The sequence below is a fragment of the Ochotona princeps genome, chromosome 19 (assembly GCF_030435755.1).
Source record: "Ochotona princeps isolate mOchPri1 chromosome 19, mOchPri1.hap1, whole genome shotgun sequence".
In the NCBI taxonomy this organism is placed as follows: domain Eukaryota; kingdom Metazoa; phylum Chordata; class Mammalia; order Lagomorpha; family Ochotonidae; genus Ochotona; species Ochotona princeps.
The window spans coordinates 34441491-34455880 of record NC_080850.1 but is presented as its reverse complement, the minus strand read 5'-3'; the positions used below and the strand labels follow the sequence as shown (position 1 = coordinate 34455880).

At 51.3% G+C, this 14390-nt stretch overlaps 1 long non-coding RNA gene across 1 annotated transcript in view; it reads left to right on the top strand.

The window, feature by feature from the left end:
* Positions 1-14109, top strand: part of LOC131482658 (uncharacterized) — a 185093-nt gene extending 170984 nt beyond the window's left edge. The window contains exon 3 of the long non-coding RNA XR_009247198.1: positions 13996-14109. This is a non-coding gene — a long non-coding RNA (uncharacterized LOC131482658). The remainder of the gene's footprint in view (positions 1-13995) is intronic.
* The last annotated feature ends 281 nt before the right edge of the window (positions 14110-14390 follow it).

Here is a 14390-nt window from a genome sequence, read left to right as displayed (position 1 = left end):
GGTGTTTGATCAGTTACCTTAGGGAATTCACAAGATGGGGAGGTCCTGTCAAAATTGGTGACTGTTTTGTTTAGCATTTTCTGTGTTCTAGGATTTGTTGAGAGCCTTATATGCATGATATCAATTACCCCTGTGATATAGGTAGCATTGTTATCTCCATTTTATAGATGAAGAAACTGAGGGACAGAGAGCTTAAAATTTTTGCCCAGCAAACGAATGACAGAACCAGGATTCCCATGTGGTACTAGCCGTGAGCTGATGGCAAGGCTGCACCCCTTCAGTGGTGGTCCTGGCAGCATACAGGTGTCCGCAGTGTGTGGGCTGATGCAAACCCAGCAGTGACGCCGGCTGCCATGCAAGTGCCAGGGTGGAAGGACCCCTGAGGACAGCCCCTGACTTGGCTGGAAGAGGGTGGTGCTACCAGCAGCATTCTTGGCCCAGCAATGACTTGGGGCGTGGTTGGGACTGAGCCCCAAGCCATGGCTTCTGCTCACTGACTCTTCAGCTGACCTGCCCACAGTACTGTGCTCGGGGCTGTGGGGCCTCATCCCTTGGCTCAGAGTCACCTAAAGGGCTGGTGGCTCTGAGATCATGGGCTCTGAGGCCCATGGCTGGCCTCTCTAGCTCTGCATGTGAGTGCTGCCACTGCAGTCTTCGGTGAGGACTGGCTCTGCCAACTGAGAGGGCAGGACCTCAAGCACATTCTGGAGCCTCTTGGAGCTTTGCTTTTCTTATCTATAAAATGGGAGTATTGGCATTCATTTGTGTGCAAGGTGATTGACACGTGGTGAATGTCTGCACAGCGTCAGTGATGACAGTGTCAGTTTTGATGACAGTGAGGATGAGGACAGATGTGACAAAGCATGGGGTTCCGGTACAGGCTGGGCCATGCACTGACACCACTCAGAGCCTGTGTGAGTGGTCACCTTTCTCGGGAGAGCAGATGCCGACATAAAGATAGCCAGAATGTAAAGTGAGTTGGGGTCATCTTGACACTGCATCCAAACTCTGAGTTTGGGCAAATTCCTTAGCCCCTCAGAGGCCATCCACTCGAAAGGAATTCTGCCTGTCAGCTAGAAGGTTGGGCCTTTATTCCTGGGAGATGCAGCTAGATCAGCTGCCTCTGGTCCACCTGGGGACATCCCCTCCTGGCCACACTGCAGGGGCAGAGGCTGCACTTGATGATAGGAGACAGGTTTGAGCAGCTGTTGTTCTGCCTTCAGGCTCAGTAGTAGCTCACACGCAACTGCAACCTTTGAATTTGGCTGTTTGTTCTCAACTACCCATCTGGTCACCAGCCCAGCCTTTTCTTTTCAAAGCTCTGCTCCATGAGAGCAGGTGCCTGGCCAGAGAAGTCTGACCCTGCTCCCCTCCCTCAGACCATCTCCCCTTCCCACCCATTGTACCTGACACCTGGGTAAACCTGGCCTTGTTGCTGCTAGCCACTCCCCAGGGCAGTGCCTGGCTCTGGGCTGGGCATTAGCCTCTAGAGTCTCTCAGTGGCCTATGCCATACACTGGAGGTACAAAGGTTCCCAGCCTGTCTGGCCCTGCATGTGGCAGGTGCAATAGAACAGCTTCTCTACATAACTCAAGCAAGCCTTGGTTCAAATCGTGGCTCTGCAGCTCACTGGCGTGGGAGAGACAGAAGTTCTTCTGGTCTCAGGTCTTCCATCTGAAGACTGGGCTCACAGTGTTACCTCCCTAAGAGAGCTGAGGAGACCAGATGTCTGACAGAGGTCTAGTGCATAGCAGACACTGTGTCCATCTGCCCTCATCAGAACATCCCTGAGATGCTGCCAGTGAGATAGCAAGCACACAGGGGACCTCGGGTTCAACACTTGTGCCTAGAAGGGGGCATGAAGAGGGTGCTACATGGTGCAGGCACTAGAGCCAGGCTGGACTGGGTGGACATACACCACGCACTGCCAGGATGACCGAAGGGGAGCAGTTCCAGGAGACTGAAAGTTGGAGGGAAACATTGCTTTCCCTGAAGCCTCGGATGGACAGATGTGTCCCATTTTCCTGCCTGTGACTGGCATGGCAGATACCACAGAAGAGCTGAGGGGCCCTGTAGCTGGTGAGGTGAGCACAGGAATCCTAGTAGTTTCAGGGGAGAGCTGAAAGTTGTGAAGGATTCTAACAGCAGCAACATTACTTGTGCAGATCAGGAAGGCAAGAGAAGGTGGCAGGGGAGGGGAGGGATGGCCCCTGAGCTGAAGCGTGAGCAGCAGGACTCTCAGATGCCCTTGGAGCAGAGGAAGTCCCCCTAGAAAGTCTTAAGTGGTCCTTTGCTCATATCCCACCTAGCATGGCCCTGTGTTTGACTCATGGGCCACTGAGCACGGGCGGCAGATATGTGGGCATGGCCCCAGTGAGGCTGGCTTCCGCTGACCTCTGCAGCAGGAGCTCTCCCACACCTGTCCCTGTGCTTCCGTTGGGGACTCCTTCTTCGGGCCTTTCCTTCCCAGCTCAACATCTCCTCAGACCCTAGCTCTGGTGCCGCTCTGGATTCTTTGCCCCTTCTCTTACTTTGCCTCCCTCCACCCACTGTCCATTAGCAGGCCCTCAGCCTCCAAAGCACAGTCCCATGCCAACCTCCTTGTCCATGTCCTCTGTCACTACTGAGGGCCACACTGGCTCTTCCTCCTGCTATAGAGTTTGCCATGGCCTCTAGGCTGGTCTCACGGCCACTGCTCAGCTTATGAATGAGGCTCTTCTCACCGCAAAGCAGAAAATGCATCCTTGTACTCTGTGTCCACTTAGGGGGAATCTGAGCCCTCACCTGCCTGCTCAGACCCAGTCAGTTCTCAGCCCCTCCTCTACTTCCCGATGGCTATGTTGCAGCTTCCTTGCCCTCTGATGACATCCTGCCTAAGGGTCTTTGCACTTGCTGTTCCCTTGGCCTGTGACAGCCCAGGATCCTCACTGTTGTCTGCTTCCCTTCACTCAGGTCCCTGCTCCAAGGCCACCTCTTCTGACACTTATAGCCAGAACAGCCTCTCCATCCTCTTCCCTGTCTCCTGTTGGATTGCCGTATGGACCTGTGTCAGTCTGGAGTGATCCCAGGATTTGTTCTTTGATCCTTGTCTCTTGCCTTCAGCCCATATGGGGGCTCCCAAAGCCAGAGACCATGGCAGAGCATCATCCCACAAGTTTATTATCAGCTTCAACAAGGACCAGCCCTGACCTATCTTGTTTATCCTCTATCCCACCTCCCGCCACAAAATGTGGCTGCAGTGAACCAGGAGGACTGCTTCTGCACAGAGTTTGGAAATCTCTTCTGGTGGTGGTCCCTCGTCCCACAAAGTGTCACAAGCCTCTGGTGCTGGCTTCTCCCACAGTCAAAGTCAAGCTGTCCAGGCAGCGTCTGCTGGGAACCTGCCTGCAGAGGGGGAGGTAACTGAGCCTGGCCTGGCCCCTGGGGTGTCAGGGCACTCACTGAAATTCTGTAGCTTCAGGGTGAGTGTCAGGCCCCACCACAGTCATCCTGAGGCAGCTAGGCCAGCCTTGGACAAGCCATGAGCATAGCCAGGTCCACAGCAGGTGGGGGAAGGTAGTAGGAGGAATGTTTGTAGTGAGTCAGTGGAGAACTGGGCTGGGCTGGGCTGGGCTGGGCGAAGCCCAACTGACCTCAGAGTCTTTCCTTGTGAGTGTGGTGGAAAAACTCATGAGAGAGAGTGAAAGAGAGAGAGAAACTGTGAGTATTAAATCCTAGTGAGGAGGAGTGAGCTGGGGTGCCTGAGAGCCCTAGATGGCCCTCACCTTGGGCCTAGCTAGATGGCCTCACACCCACCCCCCTTCCCTTGCCTCCTAGGAAAGGCCTTTGCTGTGAGATTGTATTTGTACTTAGGTTGCTCAACCATCTGCCAAGGCGATTTTATTAAAAAAAGGAGGAGAGCTCCATGTTGAGTAGAAAATAATGGAAAGCACATTTTGCTTCACAGGCTGACGCTTGTAAAGTTGAAATCTCAACTAGCAGCTCCATGACAGTCAACTAAATATCCCTGATGTCACTTAAGGTGCCTGGCTTGCCACACTTCCCCTGATCTGCTGCCCACGGAGCACTGGCCTGGACACTGGCCTGCTTTTGGAAGAGGAGCTGGAATCAGCCTCCACCCCCTACTCCTGGGCTGTCCAGCCAATGCCTCCTATCCCACCTAGATCTGAGACAAATTTCTGGCCAAATTACATTGTTTGTTCTCAACCCAGACGTTAGGAGTTTCAGTGAGCAGATGAATCACCCACAACCCAATATCAGTTCAGATTCTTGGTTCCAGCCTGAAGTTTCTGACTCAGTCCCAAAAGCATGGAGTCCTGGGACCTACATCTGTCAGCTAACAGTGCAAGCAGGGGCACCCTGAGCCCGAGTCCAGAAAGGTTCGAAGTGGCAGGGAAAGGACTGGGCTGTCAGGGCTGTAAATCCAGAGTCTGACCCTGGGCTTAGAGGAACTTAACCTTTCTTAACTTTAGTTTTCTCTTTTTAAGAGTCATACTTGGACATGGGTTTTTCCTTCTTGCTAAATTTATTTTAATTTTATTTGAAAGGGAGAGAGAAAGAGACAGAGCTACCTTCTGTCTTCTGATTCATCGCCCAAATATCTGCAATAACCAGTGTTGGGCAAAGCTGAAGCCAGGTGCCCAGAACTCAACTCACATACTTGAGCCATCCCCTGCTGTCTCAGAGGATGTGCATTTGCGGGAAACTAGAACCAGAAGCAGAGGTGGGACTGCACCCCAGGCACTGGGGCACCTTTACCAGTACACCAAACACCCACCCATCATTGTAGATAAACCATACGCCATATCCTTCCTGTGGGTTACACACGACCTTGGCATGGGAGACCAGCAGAGTGCCAGGCCTGTGGCAGGTACTCAATGCTTGCTGATTGATGTTATCATTCCTGTGATTTCCAACTGTGCCTTCCCACTTCCCCCACCTTCCTCAAGAACATAATCAACTAAAGGACCCTGAAAGAAAACCTCTACCCATCCCTGTGGTGTAAAAACTCCCACCTTGGCTAATGCACTCATAGCTTTGATGACATTGAACGAGACATTGGGGAGAGGGGTGTGCAAATAGCCAGTGTGTGCAGATTCAGTCTGGTTCCACATCAGCCCCCCTTAGGAGTCCCCCTCCCCAAGGGTGTGGGCATGGCAGTGGACCACAAAGAGCTGAGAGTAGAGCCAGAGTGTGGTGTTAGTGCCACCCTTGGCTCCAGGGCCATTGCACAGGGCAGAGTGTTGTAGTCTGATTATGCTCATAGCTGATGCAGGAAATGGGGACTGCAACCTCAGATTATTGTCTTCGGGAACCCAGAGCAGAAATGATTATCAAAGCACAGAGATGGCACCTACTCGTTAAATTTACCATTCACCAGTGGCCACGTGAAAGGGAGGGATGCCTGTGAAGCTATTATTGCTTCCTTGGCTGGTTTTGAGCTGTTTTGTTTTCATCACTGGAAAAGTCAGGCTTATGTCAGGAAGCAAGGATGGACTTTGGAGTCAGGCTGTCTGGGATCTAATACCAGCAGTGCTACCTAATGAGATCTGTGTGACCTGGGCAGGTTACCCAACCTCTTTGGTGAGCATGTCTGCCACTCTGTGAAGTGGGTACACCAGCAGATGCTTTCTGGTGTGTTTTGAGAATTAAAAGTAAACAACTGTTGTGAGCCTTGGGAAAGAGAAGTCCAGTGAGTGGGAATTCATCCTCCATCCATCCCTGAGGAACAAGCAGTGCTAGCAAGGCTTTTCTGATGCTGTCCATTTAAAAAAAAAGATTTTGTCTCAAAACTTCACTTATTTGAGGTGTACATAGTGAGATCTTCCCCCCATTGGTTTACTCCTCCAAACACCTGCTACAGCTGGGCTGAAACCAACTGGCAGGAACTCCATCCAGGGCTCCTGTGTGGAAGGCAGGAATCCAAGGGGCCTCTCAGGGCACTGGAATTGGAAGCAGAGCCAGGACTTGAACCCAGGCAATCCAATACAGGATGTGGACTTGCTAAGCAGCGTCTTTAAATGCCTGCCTTGAAACTGCTCTTTAGGTAGGAACTTTGAGCATCCAGTCTCACCTCTACAGGTGAGAGGAAGGGACTGGCTGCATAACAGCAAGCTTCAGCATGTCTTTCCTTCATCAAAGTGATCTTTTCTATACCAAGAAATAACAAAGCCCTTCTCATAAACTGTATGGATGCTCTGCGATTGCTTCTGTTTTTCCAAGTTGGGAGGATATATTTGGGATGCTTTGATTTAAAATGTAACTGAAATGGTTAGATGCCAGTTAGACACCTGACAGTAAAATGGGAAAAGATGGAAGATGGCAGACATATAACACGTAAGAGTCCTGCATGTGGGGCTCTTACTGAAGCAGTCACTCACAAGAGCAGCTCTAGGGACGCACCCTGCAGGCTCCCATGAAGGAGAAATCTTTTAGGAGTTGTAGACTTGAGATTTGGGCTCTTCCTGTTACAGCAGGTAGCATCATGAGGCATCCCTGCTGAGTTCATCAAATAAGAAAAGCACAAATGGAAAACACTCAAAAATGTGGTCGCTCATATCCCAGAGCAGCCACACAGCCAAAGGCAGGGCCCCCATGATGCTGCTGGACATGCATGGAGAACAATCAGAGGTTTACATATGAGCCCCAACCTAAACAGGCACCACTTGGCCACTGCCGATGGTGGCCTGCCATGCACTTTTTACAGGGACACACAGGATCACGTTTTCCACATCCAGAAGTTGTTTGTTTTCGACCAATAATTGTCTCTGCGAGCTACGTTAGATGGGCCAGGTGGTTTGCTGCAGGAAGTGCTGCCTCTGCGTTAACTGGGAAGGGAACCGAGGTGACCAAGAGTAATTGACCACATTCAGCTCTGTGGATTCAAGCTCAGGCTGCCAGAGAAGAGCATAAGCTGTCCAGGTCTGCTGCCCCGCCTCGCACGGGAGCTCTTCCGTGTGCAGGGGGAGGGGCGACAATGTGAGTGAGTTCTTAAGTGTGCACATGATCTGTTGTGTTCACGCTCTCTGGAGTGAGGGAAGCCTCGGTGTCAGGGGTTGCTGCAGCCACAGTGCCCTGAGCAGCAGAGGCCCTGCCGGCTCCTCTGCTTTATCACAGTTGTCCTTGCTCGCTTCATGGAGGCTCAGGAACAGGGAGGGCCTGTTTCTCGCTGCTGCTGACCAGCACATGCTTCCCAGCCCTGTCGTCACTCCTGTCCAGCCCTGTGTTGCTCCTTCCTCATTGCCTGACCTTGTTTCTTCCATTCCCTGGGAGTGGGTGGGCATCCCAAGGTTGTCGTTGACCTCCACAGCCCAGGGCTTTCATACCCTGCTGCTTTCATGTTCTGCTGGTCCTCCTCTACAGGAGGAGGTTCCTCCTGGACTCCTCTTCCTACTGTCCAGTGCTGTTACCTCCATGTGCCTCTGGGCTTTCTCACTTGGGTCCTCGTGGCCACCTCCTCCTAAGCGCCCCCTCCCCTGTTCCTAACATCTCCTACTGCTCCCACTCAGAGATCCTGCATCCTCCACGGTCCCCCAGAGGCCCAGTTATCCAGCGTCTCACAAGTCGGCTTGGAAATTTCCCACCTCTTTGTTGGCCTCCACCGAAATTGTCAATTTTCTCATGGAATCAGAGCATCTTTTGTTCTACAGTTTTCTCGTTGTCTTCACCCTCACCCCTTGGGATTGCAGACAACATCTCCCGGCAGGCACACCCTACTGTTTCTGTGAAAATTACAGGCTGCAAATAACCACTCCAGTCAACTGCCAGACAAGGTACTCTCTTCCGAGGGATCCTTCCAGCTGGTGAACAGGCTGGCAGGCGTTATTTTTGGAGCAGAGGTCACTGAGTGAGGAACAGAGTTGTACAGGGGTCCCAACCCCATTCTCGTGCAATGAAAAGATTTCTCATGGGGCTGGATTTGGAAACTGAGGACTTACTAACCCTCTTTTTGTGACCCACAATGGACCCTTTCCTGCAGCCTGAGATAGACATTTTGGGGGGAACAGATAGAGAGGAACGGATAAAGGCAAGATGAGAGAGAGGGCCCGTGGGAGAGAGCAGCCCACATGTTGGGCCTTGTACTTTGTGGCTTAGACCACATGGCTCCTGCAGTCCAGAAAGTCTAAGCTGAACCTCACTCAAAGATTGGCTCCTTCCCAGTCTGTGTACCAGTCAGTGCTGCCCCAAATCTGCTCAGACCACACTTGTCCCTTACATGGGGAGAAACTACAAGGTATCAGAACATCCCTGAGGGATTCATAGTGTGTTCCCCTGCCCCTGCTCTGCACCCTGCTTCCCCCAAATCTTCCCCTGTCTCACTCTGCAAAGTAGGCCACTAAACATCTTGGGCAGCCACTACTTGGCTGGGCTCTATATTCTAGAATTCATCCGACGTAGGCACCCCCATCAGTACTTTCCGTCCGTTGGTCTCCTCCCACTAAACCCTGCCCTCGGCCCATCTGAGTGGTCCACTGTGTTACTGGCCTAGCGAGCAGCAGTTGTTCAGCTTTAGCATGGGCTCCCAGACTGGCAGCAGTGTGTCTGGGTGTCAGAAATGCAGGTGCGCAGGCCCACCCCAGCCATTCCATATGGCAGTAAGACCCTCCAGGTGATTCCAGTGTGTATTCAGACCTGAGGAGAGCCTACCTGGCTTGTGTTCTGTTCTTCCTAGCAACTTCATCACCATGAATGCTAGGCCTGTGGTAGTGACAGGGCCCAAGGCTGGGCATTTCCCACTTGGACAGAGCTCGTTCACAAATAGAAATTCATGTGACAAACAGAGCAGTGAGGCTGTGAGTGCTGATTGCCCTGGAGAGCCCCAGCTCAAACCTGGCACGGGACAGCTATTTAATTAGTAGCTGAACAAATGACTAAACACACAGCAGCCCCTGAGGGAGGTAGGAGGGGGAAGGAAAGGAAGGCTCAGACAGGTCAAGACTGGCTCCAGTGTAGTGCATAAGCAGTGGGATTGATAGTCCAGCCCAGGCTGCTGACATTGCATTTGGCAGTGAAATAAGCTTTGTTCTCAAGAGTAAAGAGGTTCTCCCATGATCTGATGCAGGGGGATTAGAACCCCCACCCAGAATTCCCCATGGGTTAGGTTCTGGGTTCCAGTTCCACAGCCTCCCTGTGTGGCAAGGCTGCCCTTCTCTAGTGGACTGCCTGACCCCTGGCACTGCGCACAGCCCTCTACCCACAGGGCTCTGCCTCCTCAGAGCCAGTCTCTGGGAAACATGCAGGGACTGTCATGGGAGATGCAAGATGGAGGCACGTGGAAGGGCAGGACTTCCAGAGGATGTTTCCCATGTCTTGGAAGCATTTACCAGTTGTGCACCTGAAGCCAGGCAGGTGGAGCCATAGCGTGGACAGGCATGTGGGCAGGATACAGCAATGTGGGCATAGTATCAGCAAGGGCAGGGGATCTGCACTGAGTATTTGGACCACAGAGGAGGCCATGCCTCCCTGGGGACAGATGCTGCTGCTCTACGGCTTCCTCCCATTTTTAGGAGCAGGCAGCAGGAACCTGTCTCAGGCAGCAGAAGGGACCATGCCAAAGAAATACCTGGGCTGCGTTTTGCTCGGCACTCTGGGCTCAGGCCTGAGGTTCGTAATGTTGCCAAGGGGTGAGCTCACAGGTGAGCATCCTAGGAGGCCTGAGTGGAGGGGCAGAGACAAGAGACCTGGAGCTCCTGAGGAGGCTGTTTCAGCAGCTGGGAGGAGATGAGGGCTGCACTGGGTGAGGACAGCAGAGATGCAGCTGATAGAGTACCCCTGAGTCTGTTTCTCCAATGGTGTCCCCTTCCAGTTTACAGTGAGTTCTCTGAAACTCCAGCCTGAGTTTCCAGCCCCAAAGGGGCTTTTTCCTAGGGTCTCTTCTGGGCACAATCCAGTGGGACACTGCAGATCCACAGGGCTGAAGCAGGTTGAGGTTGTGTTCAGGTTCGCAGGGATTATCCGGTGGCCCCCACCCTAGCCAGGCCCAGCAAGCCCAGTGAGTGGGTCAGACTTTAGGAAGAGGACTCTTGATTTCCATGGAGTTTATAGCTCTGTTCCCAACCCCTGCAGGACCCAAGCCATTGTCCTTCAAAGGTTGTGACACTTGTAGCTGAAGGGTAGACTTCTGCCTTGGGAACAGGTAGGGAGGCTGTGACTGGCTAGAAGTGACCTCACCTCTCAGGATTCTCTCTCCAGAGCCCCAGGGAACAGATGAAACACTTGGGCACCAGGGTGTCAGCAGGAGAAACAGCATCTGGCTTCCTTTGGAAAGTACAAATGTCTTCAATTACTCATCCGTTAGTTCTGTGCTAATGCTCCAAGAAAGAAAACATCCAAGTGTGGTGCACAGGGCCGTCTCACTGGGAACCACTAGCACCTGTAATTAGGAACCTGTACCTCTGGGAAGCCCAGCCCATGATAAAGCCAGAAGAGCCAGTTTGAGCAGGACACCACCTTGTGCTGGGTTGTAGTCCTGTACTCTAGGCTGCTCCAGCTGTCTTTCCTGGCTTGGATTTGGGAGCAAGCAGATTCCTGTGAGGTCTGATTCTTTTGTTCCTGACAACAATAACTGTGTTAGTCACTCTGTCCCCAAGAGCCTACTTTCCTGGTCTCTGTGATGGTGTGGCTTGGATGCCTCTAGTACCAGGGAGTTCATTGCCTGCAGTCCAGTCAGTCCACACCCTAGCCTGCCTGCCCTGGGGTCCTCCTGCAGGCCCAACCCACCATGCCTGTTTCTGCTTTGAGTGGTCCTTGAGAACATATTGACTACGAGCAAGCAGTAAGTGATCAATGATGCCAAACTGTCCTGCACCAAGGTGAGTCCCTGCCCAGGGCAAATGCTCAGATGTAGTTTGGTGAATTGTCTCTCCTTCCCCACATCAAAATATGTTCAAGCTCTTGTCCTGGGTCCCTGTGACTATGGCCTTGTTTGAAGTTTATATACATGTAATTAGCTAAGGTTTAGGGTGGCCCCTCAATCCACCTGTCAGAGAAAGGATGGGGACACTTCATCACAGACACAGAACCACCCAGGGAAGAAGGCCATGTATCGAAGAAGTCAGAAACTGGAGTGATGGTCCCACAACCCAGGACTGTCAGCTGCCCCCAGAAGCCACAGGGCAAGGGAGTACTCCCAAGGGGCTTCAGGGGGCCTTCACTCTGTCAGCACCTGGGCTGCAGACTTCAGTTTCCAGGCCAGGGAGAGAGTGGGTTTTTTTTGTTTCTAGTGGCTCCACTGTGGCTCCTCATTACAACGCACTTAAGCATGGTGAGGGCAGGGGCCTCTTCCTGAACCTCCAGCATACTGATAAAAGGCAGACATCTAACTTTCTGACAAGGACTGGCCTCTGGCAAAAGCAAGGTAGCTGCAGACTGAATCCCATGGTCCCTATGAGGCTTCACTTCATGGAACCCTCTGGAACCTTGGCTACCTCTCTCCTGGGTGGAAAATAATAACCAGGCACAAGGCTCGCATTACAAAGTTGTATTCCTGGCATCAAACCTGTGAGTCAGTGGAGATAAAATGTGTTCAGAGAGGTGACAGAATGCATTCTAAACCACACAGGTTACAAAAATCTTGGAGGAACTCTGTTTTCAAAGACCACTGCTCACCTCGTTGCATTTGCTGTGAAATGTCAAGATAACCCAAGCCTAGGCTGAAGTAAGGACTGAAGAAGAATCTAATACAAAGCTTGGAACACAGTAACACTATAAACGTGCCTGTTGGGGCTGGTTCTGCAGCACCATGCATCAAGCTGGCACCCACGGCAGCAGCATTCCATAGAGTCACAGCTGCTCCACTTTCAACTCAACTGCCTGTTAATGGCCTTGGAAAAGCAGTAGAAGATGACCCAAGTCTTTGGGCTACTGCAAGCCAGTGGGGGAGACCTGGAAGCAGCTCTTGGCTCCTGGCCTCGGCCTGCCTCAGACTTGCAACCATTTGGAAAGTGAACCAGTCAATGGAAAGACCTCTGTCTTCTTGCCACCTCTTTTAAATCTACCTTTCAAATAAGTAAATAAAAACTATCATATATAATTACATTGATTTTAATTGTTAACAAGCTTTCCAAGAATAGCCTTGGACTAGTGTTTGGCGGGAGGAGGAACAAACTGCTAGTAACACAGTGCAACTTGAATAATCATCTCCAAAGATGCTGAGCTCAGGAGGGGCTGATGCTCCTGGAATGACAAGGTGCTGGAAATGGGGCACAGATTGGGAGTGGCCAGAGTGAGGGAAGGCCATGTGGTAGTGCAAGGGCTACAAAGGGGTGCTTCGTGGTTTTGGAACTGCTTTGCACCTGGACTGGCCTCCACAAGGGGTAAAGCTGCAGTGGCATGTTCACATGCGCACACATACACATGAGTACAAGTGAATCTGAGGAAACATGAGCAGATCAGTGGGTTGTATAAATGGGATTGTCCTGGTTGGGATGTTGGGCCACACTTTTACAAATATTATCCTGGAGGGAAACTGGGTCAGGTGCACACAGGCTGTATTTAATTTTTTTAAATGATTTATTTTATTTTTATTAGAAAGTCAGAGAGGAGGAGAGCCAGAGAGGAAGATCTTCTGTTCGTTGATTCACTCCCCAAGTGACCGCAATGTCCGGAGCTGAACCAATCTGATGCCAGGAGCTTTTCTGGGTCTCCCACACAGGTGCAGGTTCCCACAACTTTGGATCATCTTCGACTGGTTTCCCAGACCACAAGCAGGGATTTGGATGGCAAGTGGGGCCACCAGGATTAGAACCGGTGCCCATATGGGATCCTGGCGCATGCAAGGTGAAAACTTTAAACATTAGACTATCATGCCAGGCTCTCTCTATTTAATTTCTTAGGACTGCAGGATAGTCTACACTTTTCTGAAAACAAAACGTTCAATTTAAAAAACAGCTGGCTCGGAAAGCAGAAATGTTAGCAAAATAAATTGAAGAACCTTTGTTTTCATTTCGCAAATCTGGATAGATATGCCTTTTCCCTTAGGGATTTTCTTAGGGCCTGAGATGTGTGCAAGAGCTCTCTTGTGTACCAACAACCATAAATGTGTCCTTCTGTGACCGTGTGTCTATGTGTGTCTGAATGGGTGTCTCTCTGAGGTGGGTTTGCAGTGCTGAGCAGCTTTGCAAGAGAGGCCGAGGGTGGCAGGTCCCTTGTGTCCTCAGAGACTGGGTTTTCTCTCTGGGAAGTGGGATTGTGGTGAGATAATAGTGCTTTCCATGTGGCCCTGGGAGGTTTGGCCTGAGAGGCACACAAAGGCTTCAAAGAAGTGCTGGTCTGGAGCAAGGACTCCTTTTAAAATATATAATCGGAGAGTCAGAGAGAGAAAGAACTGCCATGCATTCCCATTGGTTCACTCCTCACATGCCCTCAGCAGTCAGCAGGGAGCACTGGGCTGGGGAGCTAAATCCAGGCATTTCCTGTGGGTGGCAGAGACCCACTACTTGAGCTATCTCTGGCTGCCTCCCAGGATCTGCACTGGCATGGAGCTAAGCAGGGACTTGGAGCCACTCAAGTCACAGCTGGAACATGGGTATCTTAACCAACTTCCCAACTGCCACACCCCATGCCCATGCCAGGCCTCGTGTCTGAAGCAGCAGCAACAATGGCCTGGTCAATGTCCTAGTGCTTGGGGAGATCTTAGAGGATGTCACTGGTACCCTTCTCATCCTCCCCATCCCTGGCAGTCAGGCAAGGTGACCTCAGCTCCTCCACCTCCTTTATCCTGTCCCCAACAGAGTCCATAAACTGCCCAAAGGCAGTACAGCTCTCTAACCTGGGTGCTCATGAAGGGTCACTCTCTGGAATGGCCAGATCACCTGCACGGCCAGATGCCCCAGGTGACCTGATTCACAAGGCTCTTGCAAGCTGTGCTTTAACAGTCCAGCTCCCCCACGGCCCTGTATTTTCTCCTGGTATTCCTCAACCCAGTGGGCTGATGCACTTGAAGACAAAGCCCAGTAATGGTTTTCAATGACTAATTGATTCATTATTTTTTTCCAGCTGCTGTTCGTTTGCAAAAATTCCCCTTCAGTGGGTCCTGTTGGAGTTGGAGTCATTTTGCATGGCAGCAAGTGGGAGAGACAGAGAGACAATGGAGAGGGGCAGCTCTGGGGACCCCTGAGGTAGGTGTACTCACCTCTGTTGTTTTCTTTCACTAAAAAAAAAAAAATGATGGCTTGAACTAGTGTGACAACCGCAGTCCTCTCCTTTTCACTAAAAAAGCATACAAACCACATTGTTAACAACCATAACAGAAATGTTGCTTTAATCACCACTAATCCCATCACTCAAGCAAATCAACTGTTTTTAATCTTCTCTTTCCTAATCTTCCCAGAGCCTGACTGTAAGCAGACATTTTTTTTCAACAGCATAATCATAATACGATTTTGTGTTCT